The sequence below is a fragment of the Marmota marmota genome, unplaced genomic scaffold (assembly GCF_001458135.2).
Source record: "Marmota marmota marmota unplaced genomic scaffold, marMar, whole genome shotgun sequence".
Lineage (NCBI taxonomy): Eukaryota > Metazoa > Chordata > Mammalia > Rodentia > Sciuridae > Marmota > Marmota marmota.
Window position 1 is genome coordinate 166,793 of NW_025999931.1, and position 18,723 is coordinate 185,515.

The 18,723-nt window shown below is 51.9% G+C and overlaps 1 pseudogene; it reads right to left on the reverse strand.

Annotated features, from left to right (window-relative positions):
* Positions 1-18,723, reverse strand: part of LOC107160130 — a 63,706-nt pseudogene that overhangs the window by 13,868 nt on the left and 31,115 nt on the right.

An 18,723-nucleotide genomic window follows, 5' to 3' on the forward strand; every position in this document is an offset into this window, starting at 1 on the left:
GCACTGCACTTGAGTGATCCTTGACGTGGACCTCAAGGAGAGCATGTCCTATTGCATGCGGGTTAGACGCGTCCACGCCCCGCCCCACGAAAAAAGGCGTCGGCTGATATGGTCTCGGATCTCGGGAAGGGCCCTCCTTAAGACTGAGCCATACTATGCAGCCACTTCTGCACAGTGGGATAGGACCTCTACTCTTGCCTGTATTGTTTTAAGAAAATAGAAAGGGGGAACTGTGGTGAGCCGCTTCTGCCATTTATGCAAATTATGGTCGCCATTACAAGATGGCGCTGGCTCCGCTGTGGTCTGTGACAAACAACTCCCTATTTGGGAGAGTTGGCGCATGACTTTTCATCACCCTATGAGAAAGCTCCACGTGGCTGCTTTGCATTGGGGCTTGAGATGCTTTATTAAGGCTGGGAGGGGCATCCGAGAGAGAGAAGAAGAACTATCAAGGGCCTGAAATAAACTGCTGAAAGAAGATTCCTGAGTGTTGCGTCTTCCTTGCGGGCAAGGGGTTGCGACAGCCAGTGGTGCTGCTAAGGATAGTCCCCAGCACAAATGTCACAGGGGCTGAGGTTGAAAACTTCTGATTTACCCTCCGAGGGTGAAGAACCTCAGTTCAGTGCCAAAATCTCATGTCTAGTGGTTGGGGGAGGGAGCTGGATATCACCCTCAAAATGGGAAAACAAGTGCGGCCCACATCTGACCAGGGCTTCAGGTGAGACACTACGAACCCGCTCACCCTCAATCACAGGCGGGTTCTTAAAATGAATTCTTAAATCCATTCCTCCTGACCCTTTATATTCACACAGTTTTCCTTCAGAAACTGCCAGGTCTGAGCAAAACAAAGAACCATGTCAGAGGCTGTGCATGGGACTCCCCACTTCTGTCCTCACCTCTCAGGACTCCAGAAACCCTGCCACCTGCAATTCACCTGGTGACCTGCGAGCACCTGACCCATGCTGTCCCGGCCACATAGCCAGCAGCGCATTCTCCAGGTCTATCAGCCAGAGAGAGAATTCTGCAAAGTGCACTAGAAAGTTGCTTTCCCAAGGGAGAGTTTATGAGTCTGAGGCTTCTCTGGGCCACCTGAGAATTTCTGTATGCAAATGCTTGGATCATGACTGCAGAGAGGCCCAGGCCTATGGAAAGACCACGGTGCTGATTCGACATGAAGCGGAAGGATGGGTCTCCCGTCTCACCCACGGACTAACTCTGGTTCAGACGGGGCTATTTATCACACCAGGCCAAGTGGAACAGCTGCTGGCTGGGCATCGGGGAGGAAGTAGCTCACCCACCCCTCAGACAGCAGGGGCAGTAGCGGGGGGCCCGGGCAGCTCATGCACCATGCCACCCTTCTAGCAGCCTCTAAGGTCCAGAGCAAGTAAGGAGTCCTGTCACCTCTAACCTCAGCGATTGTGCTTCCAGTAGTGTTCTTGGAAAGATTGTTGTATATTTCTGTCATCATTCCTTTTATGGCATCCATCATCTGAAAGATAAACACAAACAATCCAGTCAACATCGGCGGCTTTTCCAGGCAACAGAACTAACATCAACATGGAGAAGGCAGCAGTGACCATGTCCCTCCCAAGACACTTGTCCCCCTGCCCTGAAGACTAGTTCACAACTCTGATGCTAGTTTCTATACCCACAGACTGAACTGGAAAGGCCCAACCGGTCCACAGATGTGTCCTGTCTAACACAGTAGGCTTGAGGGAGACAGTCTTGTTACTGTTGTTGAATCCTCTCTCTCTCTCTCTCTCTCTCTCTCTCTCTCTCTCTCTCTCACGGCTGCGAATGAAATCCAGGGGCTCATGCATAGTAGGCAAGTGCTCTACCACTGACTTACACCCCAGCCCTAATTAATTATCTTTTAAAAACACGTTTACTAGGGAAGCTGAGGCAGGAGGATCACAGGTTAAAGGCCAGTGAGTGAGACCCTGTCTGAAAGAGGCTCATTAGTAAAGTGCCACTGTATTCAATTCAAATCCTAGAGAGAGAGGAGAGAGAGAGAGAGAGAGAGAGAGAGAGAGAGAGAGAGAGAGAATCCACAACATACCATGTAAACTGTATATTGCAATTTTATTAAAATGTAAATTTATTTATTTTTAACTTTTTTAAGTTGTTGGTAGACCTTTATTTGGTTTATTTATTTGCAGTACTGAGAATCAAACCCAGTGCCTCACACATGCCAGGCCACTGCATTACCTCTGAGCCACATCCCCAGCCCCTAATGCAGCGGTTTTTAGGGACTAAGTGGCCAGGGTCATAGCTCAGTGACAGGATAGGTCCACAGCATGTTTAACAGGCACAAAGGCCTGGGTTCAGTCCCCAGTGCATGCTCAAACATGCTCACAAAACACCAATAGGTTTTAAATATTTGAAGTGACTCATTCATCATTATAAATCAATTCCAGAACATTTTCATTACGCCCCAAAGAACGCCCGCTCCCTATTAGTCTCCACCCCTCCAGTGTCCCCATCCTGCATCTCCCAGGTCTCTGACAACCCTGGCCCTTTTCTGGTACTAGAGGCTGAACCCAGTCAGGGGCACTTTCCCTCTGAGCTCACCCCCATTCCACTTTATTTTTTATATTGAGGCAGGGTCTCGCTAAGTAGCCCCCGTTGGCCTCAAACCTGTGCTCCTCCCACCTTGGCCTCACACTGCTAGGATCACAGGCATGCCCAGCTGTCCATCAAACCTCAACCTGCTCTCTACCCCTACAGGTTTGCTTATTCCAATCATTTCCTGTAAATGAACTTGTGCAACACGCAGGCCCTGGTGGTAGCTCGAGGCCTGCCCACCTGCAACATCTCATTCCTTTGCAGCCTGCCAGGTGGAATTGGCTATTTGCCATTGTAATGCCCTCAGTCCAGGCACTGCCTGCCTACTTCATTCCCATCTTCTTTCCCTTTAAAGAGTCTCTCAAGGCATCGGTGAGCCTGTGAAACCAGCCAGGGCAGTGTGGCAGCCACCCAGAGACGTGCTGACCAAATGTGTTTGTGGGAAGACATTTTCTCCGCCTTCCCCTGCCACAGGGGCCAGCAGCGTTCAGGAGAGAGGTCTGTCAGGCCTGCTCTGACCCTGGCCAGTCTCTCCTGGGCTTTCCTAAGCTCCAGCTCAGAGGGAAGGTGGGACAAAGGAAACCCTGAATCCAATGCCTCTGTCCGGCCATAGTTTCTCACCTTCCCTAAGCTGTGGTTTCCCCATGGAATAAAGCCAGGTGCCAACAGAGCACCTGGTGGGGTGTGCACAAGGGACTGGGAAAACCAGGCCAAGGCCACTCCGGGCCTGCCCACCAGTGGGGAGGTGGCCATAAAGGAATGCCTGTTCGCATTCTGTTATGCACAAAAACAAATCCGTGTGAGCACGCAACTGCATGACAGCTGGTGTGCCCCAAGAGAGGAACCCCAATTTACCCTAAAATTGGAGTCAAACGAGTGAAATATCTGTTGTGAGAACCGCCCTCCACAGGCTGCTGCCAGGGTACGTACTTTCTGCTGTGCGTACCTCTGAGCCTCATCCCCAGCCCCCGGACTCATCCCCCAAAGTGACCTGTTCATTCTTTTAAATGGTGAAGAAAACGTCCCTGGAAACAGGTCCTGCCTCAGAGGAAAGGGGACTGCAGGGGGCAGTGGAAGGCACATGGCCACAGGAACCGGGAACATGGGCTTAGTGTCAGTGATAAGCCTGACCACCCAGCCAGCCTCAGTTTACCTATCTGTAAATTAACAGCTGGGACCAGATCAAAGGAGGGGGACAGCAGGGACAAATGCACATTGAAAAACAGACAGAAAATACCAGATACCACCTTACATCGATAATGAAAACACATCCCCATCAACCCTCTTCCAACCCCACAGAGCCGTCAGCAAGAAAGGCTCCCCGGGGTGGGGGCCATGACACCCCGGTCAGTGGTCAGTCTCCCTCCAGTCCAAGCCTTGACACAAACAGTATCTGGTGAGATTAAGCTTCATTTATTTAGGTTTTTAAACTGAATGGATTTAAACAACAGGAATTAAGTTTAAATAAAAATATTAACTCAAAACTGGCTCAGGTGATGAACAGGCCAGAAAACCATCGTGAGTGGCATATCACTGACCCTGGAATCCTCCCTGTTCAGAACCTCGGGGACCCTGAACCCCTGGGTCAGCTGTCCTTTGCTCTAGCACTCAAAGAAATCCTGTCCTTCATGAGCAGCCTGAATTCCAAAGGGGACTCCAGCGCCTTTTGGATTTTATGGGCTGGTTTTAGGATCTAAGCCTTCCTGGTGTGAGATTGAGTCCGCCCTACAATACCCTTTGAGAATGGACTTCAGAGCCAGTGTGGATCTGGGCTGGGAGCAACAGGGTCCTCTGCCCAGGTGCCCTGCAGCAGCCAACCAGGCGCCTGCCACTCACTTTGCTCACGTACTTGGCGATGTTGGCGGCGACGTCGGCCGAGTTGGTGGCAATGGGCAGGTCGGCGCTGACTGATGACGTGAGGGTGCTTGTGCAGCCAGAGCTGCTGATCAGGGGGGATGGCTGTGTGCTGGTCACCAGGGTGATGGTGGACATGGACGGGCTCTGTGTGACCTCCTTCTGCTGGACAGCTAGGAGAACAAAGGGTCCTGGTCACCCAGAAACATAGGAAGGGCTGTCCCAGCACAACGCTGTGGTGACAAGTGCAGCCCAGCCCTTGACGCACCCTGTGGGATTTTTTTACTCTAAAGTGACCAAAGGAGCCAGGCTAGGTCCCAACCCCAGTAGAAAAACTTGAGGAAACATGAACCATCTCTGAGAGCTCAAGGTTGTGAGGCAGCCCTGGTGCCCCGAGTGCCCGGGGCAGACTCCAGGCTGCCCAAGGAACCCCAGCTGGTTCCAACCTGCAACAGGGCAACAGAAGAGGGGGCTCTGTCTTCCAGCCCCATGGGAGGGGAGATGCCTCACCACCCTGGATGGCCCAGCCCTTCTGCCCCCATATTGTCCAACTTTCCTGACTCTCCTGAGCCCTCACTGCACCCTCCCTGCTCCCTCAACCTACCCACAGGCCCAAAACCTCCACACAGGTCAAAGCAGAAGTCAGTTCACCTGGACTCCCTGTCTAGTGCACCAGTGTATGACTGATTACACCTTAACTAGTGGTGCGGGAGTGCCCAGCTGATTCAGGTGTGTCTTATCACCTTAACTAGTGCTGCAAACATGCCATCGGTCCTCATCACTTTATTTTGACAGAGACAATTGGAAAGCTGAGGACCATAATGTCCACGAGTCTTTCTGGAAGCACCAAACCTCCCCTGGGAAAGGAGCATCTGCTCACGGGATAGTAAGACAAGACATACTCATCCTCATTTCCAGCAACCTAGATCTGTCCCAACAACTGTTCTTTTTGTACCAGGGATTGAACTCAGGGACACTCAGCCACTAAACCACATCCCCAGAATTATTTGGTATTTTATTTAGGGACAGGGTCTCACTGAGTTGCCTAATGCCTTGCCTTTGCTGAGGCTGGCTTGGAACTCTCGATCCTCCTGCCTCAGCCTTCCGAACTGCTGGGATTGCAGGCGTGGGCCACTGTGCCCAGCTCCAAACACATTTTAAGCACTAGGTCACTTCAACTGTCTTCCAACTTGACCTCTCCAGTTTTCCACTCCTTCCTCTCCCATTCGCCAATCTTTGGAGGGTTACATGGGGTTCCTCTGAGGTGACCTTTTTACCTTGCATCCTGCTGCTAATCAGAAGGCCTGCTCACCAGGGTGCACTCACTAGGAGACTTTCAATCAGGGGCCCCACTTTCCAGGATCTAGAGGAGGTTCCCCGAGGAACAAAATGTACCCCAGCCTCACAAACCTGGGAAAACTGACCCTGGGCAGATCAGCCAGCCCTCTGTGTGACCTGACGTCAGTTGCAGATGGAGCATCCTGCTTTCTGGTGGGAGTTTCAATTCTGCAACTTCAACAAGCAGTTCCTGCCACTTGCATATCTCATGGGTGTGGCAAATCCCTGTTTTTTAGAGTAAGCTTTCCTGTCAACCTCTTCCACTGTACTCTTCCCCAAACAAGGCCTAGGGCTTTGCTCATGTGCCCTTGGAAACATTATACAAAGGTACAACTTTCTTTGCAGCACTGCTTATGGTAGGAAAAAAAATGGAAGTTACCTAAGCCCACCGGGAAGGAAATGCTTTACATAAACTAGGGAATACTACGCAGCAGTCCAAAAGAAGAAGGCAGGGCCATATGCTGGGACACAGGCAGACCTCGAAACATGCTGATGGGTGAAAAAAAAAAAGCAAGTATGGTACCATTTTTATGTCTTAAAAAAGAAAAAAAAAGGGGGGGAAATAAGTACTTTTATGGTGTTGTGTGTGGGTGTGTGGGGGTCGGTGTGTGTACATACTTGTGCGTGCATGCATAGGAAAGGGTTTTAGGTGACTGATCATGGCTACCGAGGAAGGAAGGACAATTAAATGGAAGGTGAACCGGACAACACTCAACAAAATTATCATATAAACATCCTGTCCCATTTCTAAGGAGAAGAGAGGCATGTATCACCTTAAAAAAAAATTAAGTGAAAAAGTGAGTTGCAAGCCAACTTTAAAAAAAAATAACGCCAAATGGAACATGTGAGGCCCTCAGGACACGATGGCCGGAACACAAACAGGGGGGAAAAATAAAACGGCAATGTTTTTTGTCCTGTCGATGTGGCAATGGGAGTGGGTGCCACACAGAGCAGAAGGGGGCTATACCTTTCACAGCCTGTCTGGTCTGATATCTCGTCCCCTGGGAAGACTGAGGCTGCTGCTGCTGGCTGTGCTGCTGCTGCTGACACTGCATCTTCTGCATGTGCCACTTTTGGGAGGAAGTTTGAAATTTACTTGATGAGTTCCACACGACCGGATGCACGGCCAGGGCAGTCTCCTTTGGTAAGAGCGGCCTCTGCTTTTTCACCAGGCTTCCTGTGACAGCGGGGGCTGGCGCGGTGACCGGCGCGGTGACTGTGATGGTGGACATTGTGCTGGTGTTGGCCGGGACGCCGGCCACGGGGGTTTGGGAAGAGGAGCGGGTGAGCACCGGCATCTCGGGGGGAGACCGGCTGCCCGAAGTCATGGACAGTGGCGCTTTACCGATGACTACAGCCAGGGTGTGGAGACAGACAGACAAACAGAGCAGGTTGGACTTGGTTCCCGGCAGGAACCTGCCTGTGAGTTCTGGGCAAAACCAACCAAAGCCAAGGGTGACCAGGGAGGTCCGCACCAGGCGCCCACCGAGGAGCAGCAGTTCCACCTTCCATCTCACCTCCACTGAGCCTGGCTGGCATCGAGACCCAAGCCAAGAACCCTGGGGGACAGGAGGTGAACACGACCCCCCACTAGGGAAGGAAGCAGTGGGTGACAGAATCCCTGCAAGTGCTTGTCTAAGAAAGGACTCACTCCAGAGGGCCAGGGGAAGCCCTTCAGGTAGGGATCCTCTAACACCCGCACCCCAAGAACCAGATGGCCTCTCCTCTGGCAAGGACTGAGCAGCATGGAGCCACCCGCCCAGAAAGAAAAGCCCCCTCTGTCTCTTCAATTCCCTCCAGGACAACGTCCCAGGGAGGTGCTGACACTAAAAGGAACTCTGCCCCACGCACAGCCAGAACCTCCCCCTAACACTAGCCGAGGCAGAAGAGCCAGAAGCACTGAGAGAGCAGGGGGCACATTCAGAAAGGGGGTTGTTCATGGCCACCGAAGTCCCAATCATGGATTAGGTGGACTTGTCCCCAAGAGGACATCAGGGAACACACTGCAAACACAGGTGCGGGTTAACCACCCCTGACCTCAGACTCCGTGCTGCCTGGACATCAAACTCCTCAAATAAAACATGAGAGCGTGATGAAGGGAGGACGGTCAGGATGCTGTGGGGTTTAGAAAGCCGGGAGAAAGAAGCTGAGGGACAGCAGCTGGCCGACTCTGGGCCAGCCTGGGGCAGCCCTCCTGCTTTCCTGGAGGGGAGCATTCAGCCGGCTACTGGGCATCAGCCCAAGTGGAGCTGGGCAGGGTTCTCTTCATGCAATGAGGGGTCCCGATCTTTCCTAGGTGACCTGCAAGTACTGAACACAGCCCCTGCTCCTTCAAGGTACACAGGAGGCATTCATCTGGGCTCTACTGAGAGCTGGGCAGAGGCCTGGCACCAGCCGGTCTCCCACATGCAGAAGCACATTCAACGCCTCCCTCTCTGCCAATGAGAAAATGTGTGTATCGCTGGGCAATGTGGCCTGCGTGCCCCTGCCAAGGGCAATGCCAAAGGGTCACTCCCTTCTGATTTATAAGAGCAAACACGCAGCTGTGCAGTGGGGCAGCTGCTCTGCAAGGGTCATGCTGGCTCTTCCTTCAGGAAAAGGGGTGGGGGGCCCGAAAAGACTCCCGCCTCCAGCTCCCCACGTTATCATTTAGGCAAATTTTAATTTCTAGGGTATTCTGATGATTGGTGGGGAGGAATCTCAAGGAAATTTCACTGGTTAGAAATCTGGAGTATATAATCACCCAAAATTCATCCCAAAAGGGTGAAGCCTTTAAAGGGCTGGCACCCTGGAAGCTGCCCAATCAAATTCCCTGACATATTCCAGAACTTGCCACCCTGAATTAGCATCCCAGTGGGGAAGGGTGGCAGGACTCCTGGGCGCAGCAGGTAGCAGGGTCTCTAGGGGCTCCCTTTGCTTCTGATCGGAGCGGTTCTGCTCTGAAAGTACCTACTCCACCACATGCCGCACTCCACGCTGAGGGTGAGTGGGAGTCCCTACGGCACAGTCCCAAATGCCCTCCCCTTCAACTGAGCAAAAGTGAAGGCACTTGGTAGGGACCCTGCTCCACTGCAGAGTCCAAGACTGAGCCTTTGAGACCCGAACCACCAAGCGACTCTGGATTTAAGATCATTTGTTTTTTCCTAATCACTAAGAAGCTGCTAACTGAACTGGGTTCTAGAATCTTCTGCTCAATCATCCAGCATCTACTCAGGGGCTCCAGGAGAAGTTTCCTGGAGACATCAGCATGAGGAAAATCTCTATTTTTTCTCAACAACTGGATTAATTTTGAGTTTTTGGAGAGTGTGAGATCTTTTAAGGATCTCTTCCTTTTTTGCTTTCATGGCCAGGAAGCTCAGAGCCCAACTCTAAACGCTGATAGCACATACTTTTGCATAAAAGTGTTGCCCAGTTATTCTCCTTCATTTCCCTTTTACACTGACTTCTTTATTTTCTTTCTGTTTAATGATTATGTATTCTTGTCAATCTGATGAAAATCCTGTCTGGAAGGGGAACGGGCATTAAATGAATCAATCAATCAAAAGGCCTGTTCCAGAAAGAACAGAGCAGTATAAATGTGCCTCAGGAGTCCTGTACCACCTACACCCAAATCACACTTCCACAATCCTCACAGAACAAATGCTACTGCCCATTTTTTCTGCAATAATAAAGAACAGCCTCTCAGAACTCAATGCATGACGTCACTGTATTTTTCCGAAGCATTTATGAATCTAAGAGATGGCCAGAGACGGTCAGCCTGCCTTCTCTGTGCTGTGTCTCCTTTCCCTCTCCACTCCTGCACGCTTCAGAGACATCCTGTTCTCTCTTCCTGAGCGGCAGGATACCCTCTCTCCTCACTAACAACTGAGACTCCACAGCAGCAAGATTCTACACACACACTGAGCCCTTGCTTTAAGCCACCAGACTGGGGAAATTCAAAGAACACAGACTCACATCTTACTCAATGGTTTGGATAAGAAGCTAGCAGCTGTCAGAAGTAAGGCATAGTCAAAAACTAAACCTGGCTATGCTTTAAGTTACCCACAAAGTACATAAGGCTTTATGGTTATGATCTCTAATCTGTCCTCAGGCAACCTTTCTCCAGGGACCCTTAATTAATTCTTCAGTACCTTCCGTGGGCATGCTGGGCTCCACCCATCACCCATTTGCCAAGCCAGCTGGAAAATATGCTGATGGCTTTGTCAGGGCAAGAACACCCTCCGACTCATTCCCAAGCTCCCGCTAGTGGGTTTTCCTGCAGAGAAAGGGTGCTCTATGAAGTGTCATGCCCTCCAGGGACACCTAACAGCCAACACCAGGAAGGTCCTGCTGTCACCTAGTGGTAGAGGCCAGGATGCTCCTAGAGACCCTCCAGCGCACAGGACAGAGAACTCTCTAGGGCAAAGTGTCCCTAGTGCCAGGATGAGCAGCCCTCGGCTCGAGTCAGCTAAATGAACAGGACGGACATCAAATCAGGTGGCATGTCACCAGACACTGCCCCTTCGGTTTCGAGGTCCTCAAAAGGTTCTCAGGCACTCAGGTACCAATTACCAAACAGTTTCACATTCTTGTAAGAAAATTTACCTGGTAATGCCTGAGTAGCATTATGGACAGACAGGAAGCTGGACTAAGGAGGACCTTTGACTGAATGCTCATAGGCACCTGAGCCTGGTCAGAGGTCGACATGTCAAGAAACACTTCAGGGACATGAGTGAGCCTGTTGGAAAAGCAGTGGCTTAGGCTAAAGAGGACTAAAATCAACTACCATTTTCTAAGTGCTTCCTTGTCTGGGCTCCCAATCAATCATGGTGGGCACTGAGCAGGCCAAGGTCAGGGGGCCTACACCTAAGCCCTGGTCCTGTTCTGTCCTCAGCCTGGGAACGTAAGGCCATTGAAGCTTTCCTGGCTGAATGGTGCTGGGGGCCCCATGGCTTCTGCCAACCCAAGGGCCGGGGGCATTCCAGTGAGAACCTGCAGACGGACATAAGGACTTACCGTCCTGCTTGGGAAGTGGCTCTTTGGGTTCCTTCTTATTTTTCCAGCCCTCCCGCCCAGGATGGTCGTCTCCCAAATCTATGACAACTTCACTCTCTGAATCCGAGTCCAGGCCCAAGTGCACCATCGAAAATCCATCTCATTTTTGCCCTTCAGTTTGTCCTTGGCAGGATGCAGGGATGGCTTTGCTGTCTTGGCAGGGTCCCTCTTGGGCTCCGGGTTGGCCTTCGCGGCTGTGGGCTCTTCCTTCTCACTGACTGGAGACCGCTTTTCAGCTCCTCAGGGACCTCCATGGGGTTGGGGGGCTTGGGCTTTTTTTTGGCAGCGGGTGGCTCCTTGTCCAGCGTGCTGCCATCCTTGTCCTCCGCGTCTTCTGGCTCATTCTTGGACTTCTGCTCTCGTCGTCACTGGGGTATTTACTGTCTCTACTCTCCGACATCTTGGAATGCTCCCAGTCGCTGTGCTCCATGGCCGTGTACACGTCCTCCGAGATTTTATTGATGCCTAAATTCAAAAGAGAAAACCCAGCCTGTTGCGCAGTCATCGAACCAAAATCAGGACTAGGAAGTGCAGATGGTTCCCATGCCAAAGGCTGGAGTGAGAAAAACACACTCAAATCACATCACACTGGCGCAAGGGATGGGAGTAAATGGAAGCAGCAGCTGGATACAAGTGACCAGCGGGAGCCGTGTCTGCAGGGGCTTCGGGCCTTAGCCTTCAGAGGTGACCTGGGACATCCCTACGTATGATTAAACAGGAGCAAGCTAAATCCGCATCACTGATAAGAGAGGGAGAGGGTAGAGGAACAAAGGGACAAGCCACTCAAACCAGTCAACCTACAGGTTAAAAAATAGAGGCTCAGGGCTGGGGTCACAGCTCAGTGCTAGAGCGCTCGCCTCACCAATGCAAGGCCCTGGGTTCAATCTTCAGCACCACATAAAAATAAATAAATAAAATAAAATGTACTGTGTCCATCTGCAACTAAAAAAAAAATATTAAAAAAAAAATAGAGGCTCAGAGAATCACCTGTCCTAGGACACGAAGACAACCAGGAGACAAAAGGAGAAGGTGGATCTCAGGCTCAGACTCATCACCAGCCTCCTCCCGTGTGCTTCCAAAGCCTCTGTGCCCTTCACACCCTTTGTCCAGGCCTCCAGAAGTAGGCCAAGGCCCTCAATCCCACCCAGCCACAGGCACCTTCATTAGGGAATGCTGTGCAGGCGGGCGGCACCCATTTATGTCTGTGTTTTGCTTTTTCTAACTTAGGATATGGTGCCCAACTCACCAAGGTGGCGGGCAGAGTCAGCAAAGAACAGAGGACTTGCCTACTTTCGGACACAGGCCTGTGGCCAAGCAGCCATGGGAGAGGGGCGGGGGTTCTTCAGGTGACAGAGTAACCAGCAGGCCCCAGGACAGAGTGGACTGTTCACTGTTCTTCCACTCACAGGGGCCAAGATGGACTTGCATGTGCCCATGTCCACCGAAAGGGAAGAACAGGAACTGGGGATGTGGCTCAGTGGGTACAGTGCTCGCCTTGCATGCACAAAGCTGGGATTCAATCCCCAGCCCCGCCAAAAAAAAGGAGGGGGGAGGGGGCACAAAACAGCAGGTGCTCCAAACAGGGGAGAAGCCCCTCCCAGGAGCAGTTCTGCTCAGCCCCACTGTGCTTCCGGCAATGGCCGAGTGTGGCCAGGCCACAGGTAAACAATACTATGCCCAAAAATTAAAATCAGAAAGAAAACCCAATCAACTCTTTGGATTTCTTCCCTCAGGAGCAACGGCCTCTTGAATCGTCTGTCTTGACCTGGACACACCAAGAGAGACCCACAAGAGGACAAGAGCCATGAGGAGCTCAGGACCCGGGAGGTTGGCAGATCTGTAGGAAACACTCCTGCCTCCACCAGGGCCCGGTCAAAATCACAGGAGAAACACAGAACACCCAGGCATGGTATGGTTTTTAGATCTCATGTTTGTGCTAGTGTAGCTAATGGCTGGACCCAAGAAAGACAAGTTGGACCAAACGTGTAGTAAGTACTAGGTACCAGAATCAAAATGGTGACAATTTAAATCCTGCTCCTGGTGTCACTGGCTGTGTGACCTTGAACAAATGATGCACCTCTCTGAGCCTCAGATTCTTCATCTGAAAAATGAGACTGAGAATAGTAGCAATCTCCCAGAATGATGGATGCACTGTGCTGAGCACAGGGCAGGATGTACCACAGGCATTCAGTAAACAGGAATGGGGGGCTTTACAAAGCTGTGTGGGAGGACCCAAGAGGGATTAAGTGACCGGCCCACCTGCGGGGACAGGTTCCTATAGACCCATTCAGGACAGATGTGAGACACTGGTGAGGCAGGGGCAGAGGAGCACTCAGCACCGTGAGTCCTCAAGGCTGTCTTCACCAAGGATCAACTAAATAATTAACTAGCAGGTCCAGGACACTTTGCCATGAGTGGAAATACATTTTAGTTCCACTGGTGGTTCAAGGTCAGAACAGCTGCTAAGAGCAGCCAGGACTGGACCCTCACCGGTCCAGGTGGATGTCATCGTTACAAACAATTAGAAACATTATTAGGAACAGCAAGTCACCAGAAGCCATACCTAACTGTGCTTTGCAGCTCTCTATGGTCTTGTCGAGATTCAGTTGGAACCTGCTGCGGATTTGCCGCTTGGGGGAGATGAGGGGTGCCAGGGTGGACTGCTGCTGCATGGACTCACTCAGATCCTTCAGGTCCATCTCGGCATTGCTACCATCTGGAAGACACCACCGCACCCTCCTAAGCCCAGGCGTGGGGCCCGAGTGGTACTCACCACTGAGCTCTCCCCAGCAACATGGGAGGCTGGGGTGACGGCCAGTGAGCTCCCGCAGCAGGTGGATTCCCACTGGCGACTTTCAGGTGTAAGCTGGAGGGTGCCAGGCAGAGAGTCTGTAGGACCCGAGACCCTCCAAAGCCAGAGGAGCTCAGTCTCACAATCAGCAGGGAGAGAACACCCAGCATTCAACACCTGCTCCAAACTCCCCAAGACCAGTGATTGGGGCTTCCACCCAAATGAGGCTCGGGGCCCCTGGAGACACCTGGGGCTGGGGACCCTGGCTGCCTACCATCCACTGAGGCTTCCTTGGTCATTCCTGGTCTACCCAATCTGGGGATCAAACTAGAAAAGGAAAACAGGGGAGAGGAAGTCTTCCTGGCTGTGCCTCCCTTCACCTGACAGCCTCCGCAGAGGCCAGGTAAGTAGATTCCTCCTGGACACTAACCTGTGACCAACAGGTCTCTCAGGTAAGAACCAAAGTTCTTCATCATGACTCCCAGGCAAAGCCCTCTGCGATGACATCCCCTAACCTAAGTCCCCTGCGTCACTCCACCAAGGGCTCTTGTATAACCAAGTGGGCCAATTAGCCCATGTTGATGAACTTGCTCTCCCATCCCAAAGCAAGGTAAGATCATGGGGGAGGGGAGCCTGTCTTTCCCTTGACCTTATTCTGTGGCGTCCCCTCCAACCCAACCCAGCCAACCCCAGAACACAGGTCAGAAAGCAGGTGAAATCTGATCACCCACCAGAGAGGAGAAGCCACGTCTGAGCCTGCTCTTAGCCACTGTGGGCTCATCTCCTGGACTTCCCTTCACTCCCTGCTGACCCCGCACCCAAGGCAACCTATTCACTGGCCTGTTAAAGAAGCCCCAGGAGATCATCCCAGAGCTTGCAAAACTTTCACTTGCTTTTCTCCTTCTGTTTTGGCATGAGCCAAAGCCCTTCACCTTCAACCAGTGAGGGCATGCTCCAGCACTGCATTTGGAGAAACCAGTTCCTTTAGTGACCAAAAGGAGTGAGGTCCCCAAAACCCCCACCCAACAGAAGCAACAAACTGCCCCAATGACCTTCCTTCCCACCCAGGTTAACTGGGAAGGGCTCTTTCCTCAAAACGTGCAAGATTCTGGAAGTAAGTGCTCAAAGCTAGCAAAGATGCTACCGCTATGATTCCAGAAAAGCACCCTCAAAAGTCCAGGTGTGCATGTGTTCCCGCATGTGTGTGTGCACTGTGTGTTCACAGGCCCATCGGAAGGCTGTTCAGAGAGGCCCTCAAGGGAGGGAGGAAGCCTGGGTGGGAAGAACTTTCATTCAAATTTCCTTGAGGAAGAACTAGAAACTCACCTGCACCTGCCTGGATCTGCAGCTTACAAAGAGCATTGATAGTGAAACAGCAGCACAGCGCGCCAACCCTGTGGCCAACTGAGGCTCACGTGGAGTGCAAAACACCCCGTGCCTCTGCCTTGGGCGCTTTAATGTTAACGGGGTTAAAAACAAATACGAAGAAACCAACCCCAAAATAAAAAATATACATGTGCTGACATACGGCATCCATCAGGCCCTCAGAAACCCTGACTTACAGTCTGGGAGACCTGGAGAAACCCCCCAGGTGACTCTTAGGAGCAGCTGGGGTTGAGACCCTGGTGTAAGACCACTTCTGTGAGTAAAGAAATCCAGCACGGCCTTCACCGTGGTAGCTGCATTGCCTCATGGGGCTCATCAAGAGACAGCCTTCACTTGAGCCCTCGACCTATGTTGCACTTTTGTGTGCATGCATGCCTGTGATAGATGCGGCCCTTCAAGTTTACTCTAGGAAGACTCACCTGTTGCACATTCACAGGAAGAACACAACCAAAGGAAAGCACCCTCTTTTACAAAATAAGTGTTCTCGCCTCGATCAATGGCTACTATGTCCGTTCTTGTTAAGAATAAGCTACCGGGGGCTGCGACTGAAGCACAGGAGCAGAGCACTTGCCCAGCACATATGAGGCCCTGGGTTCAAGCCTCAGCACCACATAGAAAAAATTTAAAACATAAAATAAAATAAAGATAATGGGTCCATCGGCAATTAGAAAGAAAGAAAGAAAGAAAGAAAGAAAGAAAGAAAGAAAGAAAGAAAGAAAGAAAAAATTAACCACCAGCCAGGCATGGTGGTACACACCTATAATTCCAGTAACTCATGAGGCTCAGGCAGGAAGCTCAAGTGTTCCACCCCAACCCCGGGCTGCTTCCATCACTATGATTTTGCCTTTTCCAGTGTTCTGTCTGTCTATCCATTTGTCTGTTTGTTTTTGTTGTGGGGTTTTTTAATGGAATTCTGTTTTGTGACTGTTACTGTCCGTCTGTCTCTGGCACTCTGTATCACTCCTATCTGGCGAAGGGTGTCACAGGGACAGACGTGACTAAGCCCACGAAGCTCACGCTCAGCCCCAGGCAGCAGGACTCGGCTTGCTGGACTTCAGGACCCAGTGGATCCTTGCCCATGAGGGACCTGAGATCCTACCCACAGCACCACCCAGCTCACATGCCTTCATCCCTGCTGGGAAGGAGGCAAAACTGCCCAGTGTGTCGGGGTCTGTGGGCCTCCAGAGAGGCGGCAGGAGCCGCAGCCAGCACCACTGCCCATGGCCACTCCCCACCCACCAGAGACGCCCCAGTAAGGGTCCTGCACTTCCACATATGTGAGTCAAGCCACACTGAGAGACCCACAGTGTCACCAGGATGCCTGCCGGTCACCCCATTTACGGAAGGAGCTATTCTGGCCACACGTGACTGGCAGAGAGGAATGCAGGGAGCAGGCCTCCGCACAGCCTGGCTGCTCGGGTGTGCAGGAGGGAGGAGGCTGTGGGAAAGGAGGCCACCATTCTGGGAATGGTAGGAAACAGTCAATGTTCCCAAGGCAGCAAGTGGGTTCCTTTTTGTTCTAGTCACTCTGAATCCGAATCCCCAAGCTCCACCCTGAGTGCCCTGTTCCACCTGGGCTGCGGGAACAGGCAACCCAGCACGCAGGAGACCCTGGATCCAAGGACAGACAGCTGGGCTTCAGCAGGGCTGCTGGGCTCTGCTGGGCACCCAGGGTGCTGTCCAGACCTGGTGTCTCCCAGCTCCAGAGGCACTGCACGCCCCCAGACCTGCCTGTCCATCTAGATGGCTGGCACTCACCTCCTGCAGAGCTGGCCTCAGAGCACCTGCCACCAAGTGCCCTCTGCCCTCCCCACCGGGGGTCTGACAAGCATCTTAAACTGATTCCAAGGGGAGCTCTTGGCCCATAGCTCTGCCACTGGCCAGGGAGTCGGCCCAGTCACCACGTGGTCCAGGAGTTCCACACCATGAGGGTCCTGGGCACCACAGGAGACTCAGCGGCACTGGGGACAAGCAAATGTCCCAGACATGGTCACATGTGGGGTGGAGACACAACTGACCAGAAAAATAACTGATCAACAGAGAGTTGTCCTTCTGACACCTCAGGTGGGCACAGGTCCCTCCACCTCAGGGTCTGCAAGCCCTCAATTTACTCACCTCCTGCCCCTGCCCACAGGATGCAGCCACCTATGCCTCCTGGCCACTCCTACAGCACAGCAAGTGGGTCCTCACCCACCACCTCTAGGACCTCTTCTTTCCCCTAGAATGTTCTTCCTCCTGTTGGCATGGCTGATTCTTCCTCCTAGGTGTTTACGGAGGCGTGAACCCTCTTGCCCACCTACTTTGAGTACACTCTCTGGACCTGAAGCTTTGAAAGAGCCGGGTCCCTAGCTGACTGGCTAACCTCTCTCCCAGGCCTACAATACTACCCAATACTAGGTGCTCAACAAAAGCAAGAGTCATGACAGAATGGCTCAAAATGACTCCGTACTTGGCTGTTTGGCATTACTCGTGCATGTTTGTAAAACTTTGGCCTAACAGGTTTTTTTTTTCTCCTAACGCAGTATTTTCTAAATAACCACCTAAACCCAATTGATTAAAAAATACTAATTCAAGGGATGAAAATCGATATCAGAAAATTAAAGGGAACAGTGTATCAGAGTACACTGGGCACAGGAAAGTTGGTTCATGGAACTTCTTTCCACTACATGTATGTATTCACATATCAGTGATCTGGTTTATAGGCTTAAGGAAAAACAAGCTTCTGAACACTGCCCTAAGGCCCTTCAAGACAAGAACAGCTGCAAATGGGTGTGGTGTCGCATGTCTGTTATTCCAGTGACTCAGGAGGCTGAGGCCCCAGGACTGCAAGTTCAAGGCCAGCCTCAGTAACTCCGTGAGGCCATGCTAAAAACAAAACAAAGTTAAGGAGGGCTGGGGGAATGATTCACCTCACCTTCACCCACTGCACCTTTTTAATTATCTGCACAGAGAAAAGAGTTCAAAGGTTCAAGAACTACACATAGAAAAGGACATTACAATTGCCAAGTCACAGTTGTCACAGAAAGACTCTGCCAGAATTGCCAACTGACCCAGGTTAAGGTTCAGGAGGCTTCCGGTGGTGGATGTCTTGTCCATTTTCATCATGATGTGCGCAGACGCTTGCGGGGAGAAAGGCTTCGGGCTGCTGGACAGACTCCCTGCCTGTCCCGTCTTCATGGAGGCTGGTGAGGCTGAAAATGTATGGCACTGTTAGAAGTCAGACTTACACACCGACAGGAGTGCTCGCAGGCACAGGTGGGGTGGGGGGATAGATGGGCGCATGTACCATTCTGGCTGGGACACAGGCATGTGGAAGGAGAGGGCGGGGCTGGCTGGTGGCTGATTTCCAGTGTCACCTGACGCTAAACCCTTAAAGCCACCAGGAAGGCGGCCTCCCAGCCCTCTATTAAACACAAAGCTCTAAGACAAATTGGCTATGCTGCCCACGAAATTGGTTTGGCCCATCCACGGGTGTAAATCTCAAAATAAACATCAGTGAACTGCAGCAGCCCCCACGAGGTCCAGATGTGGAGATCAGGAGCCAGGCTGGAAAATGGCATGGCCTTCACGGGCATGGGGACAGGGGCTGTTCACACAGCCCACACCTGCTGGGGAGCAGCCAGGCCAGGGCAGCAGCCAGGCCCAGGGAGATCTGCAGCGACTGGTCCAGAGGTTCCCAGGCTGCAGATAACCCCACTCAGAACCAGACAGAGGGAGGGAGCCTTTGGTGATTATCCTCTCCTTCTGTGTTTGGA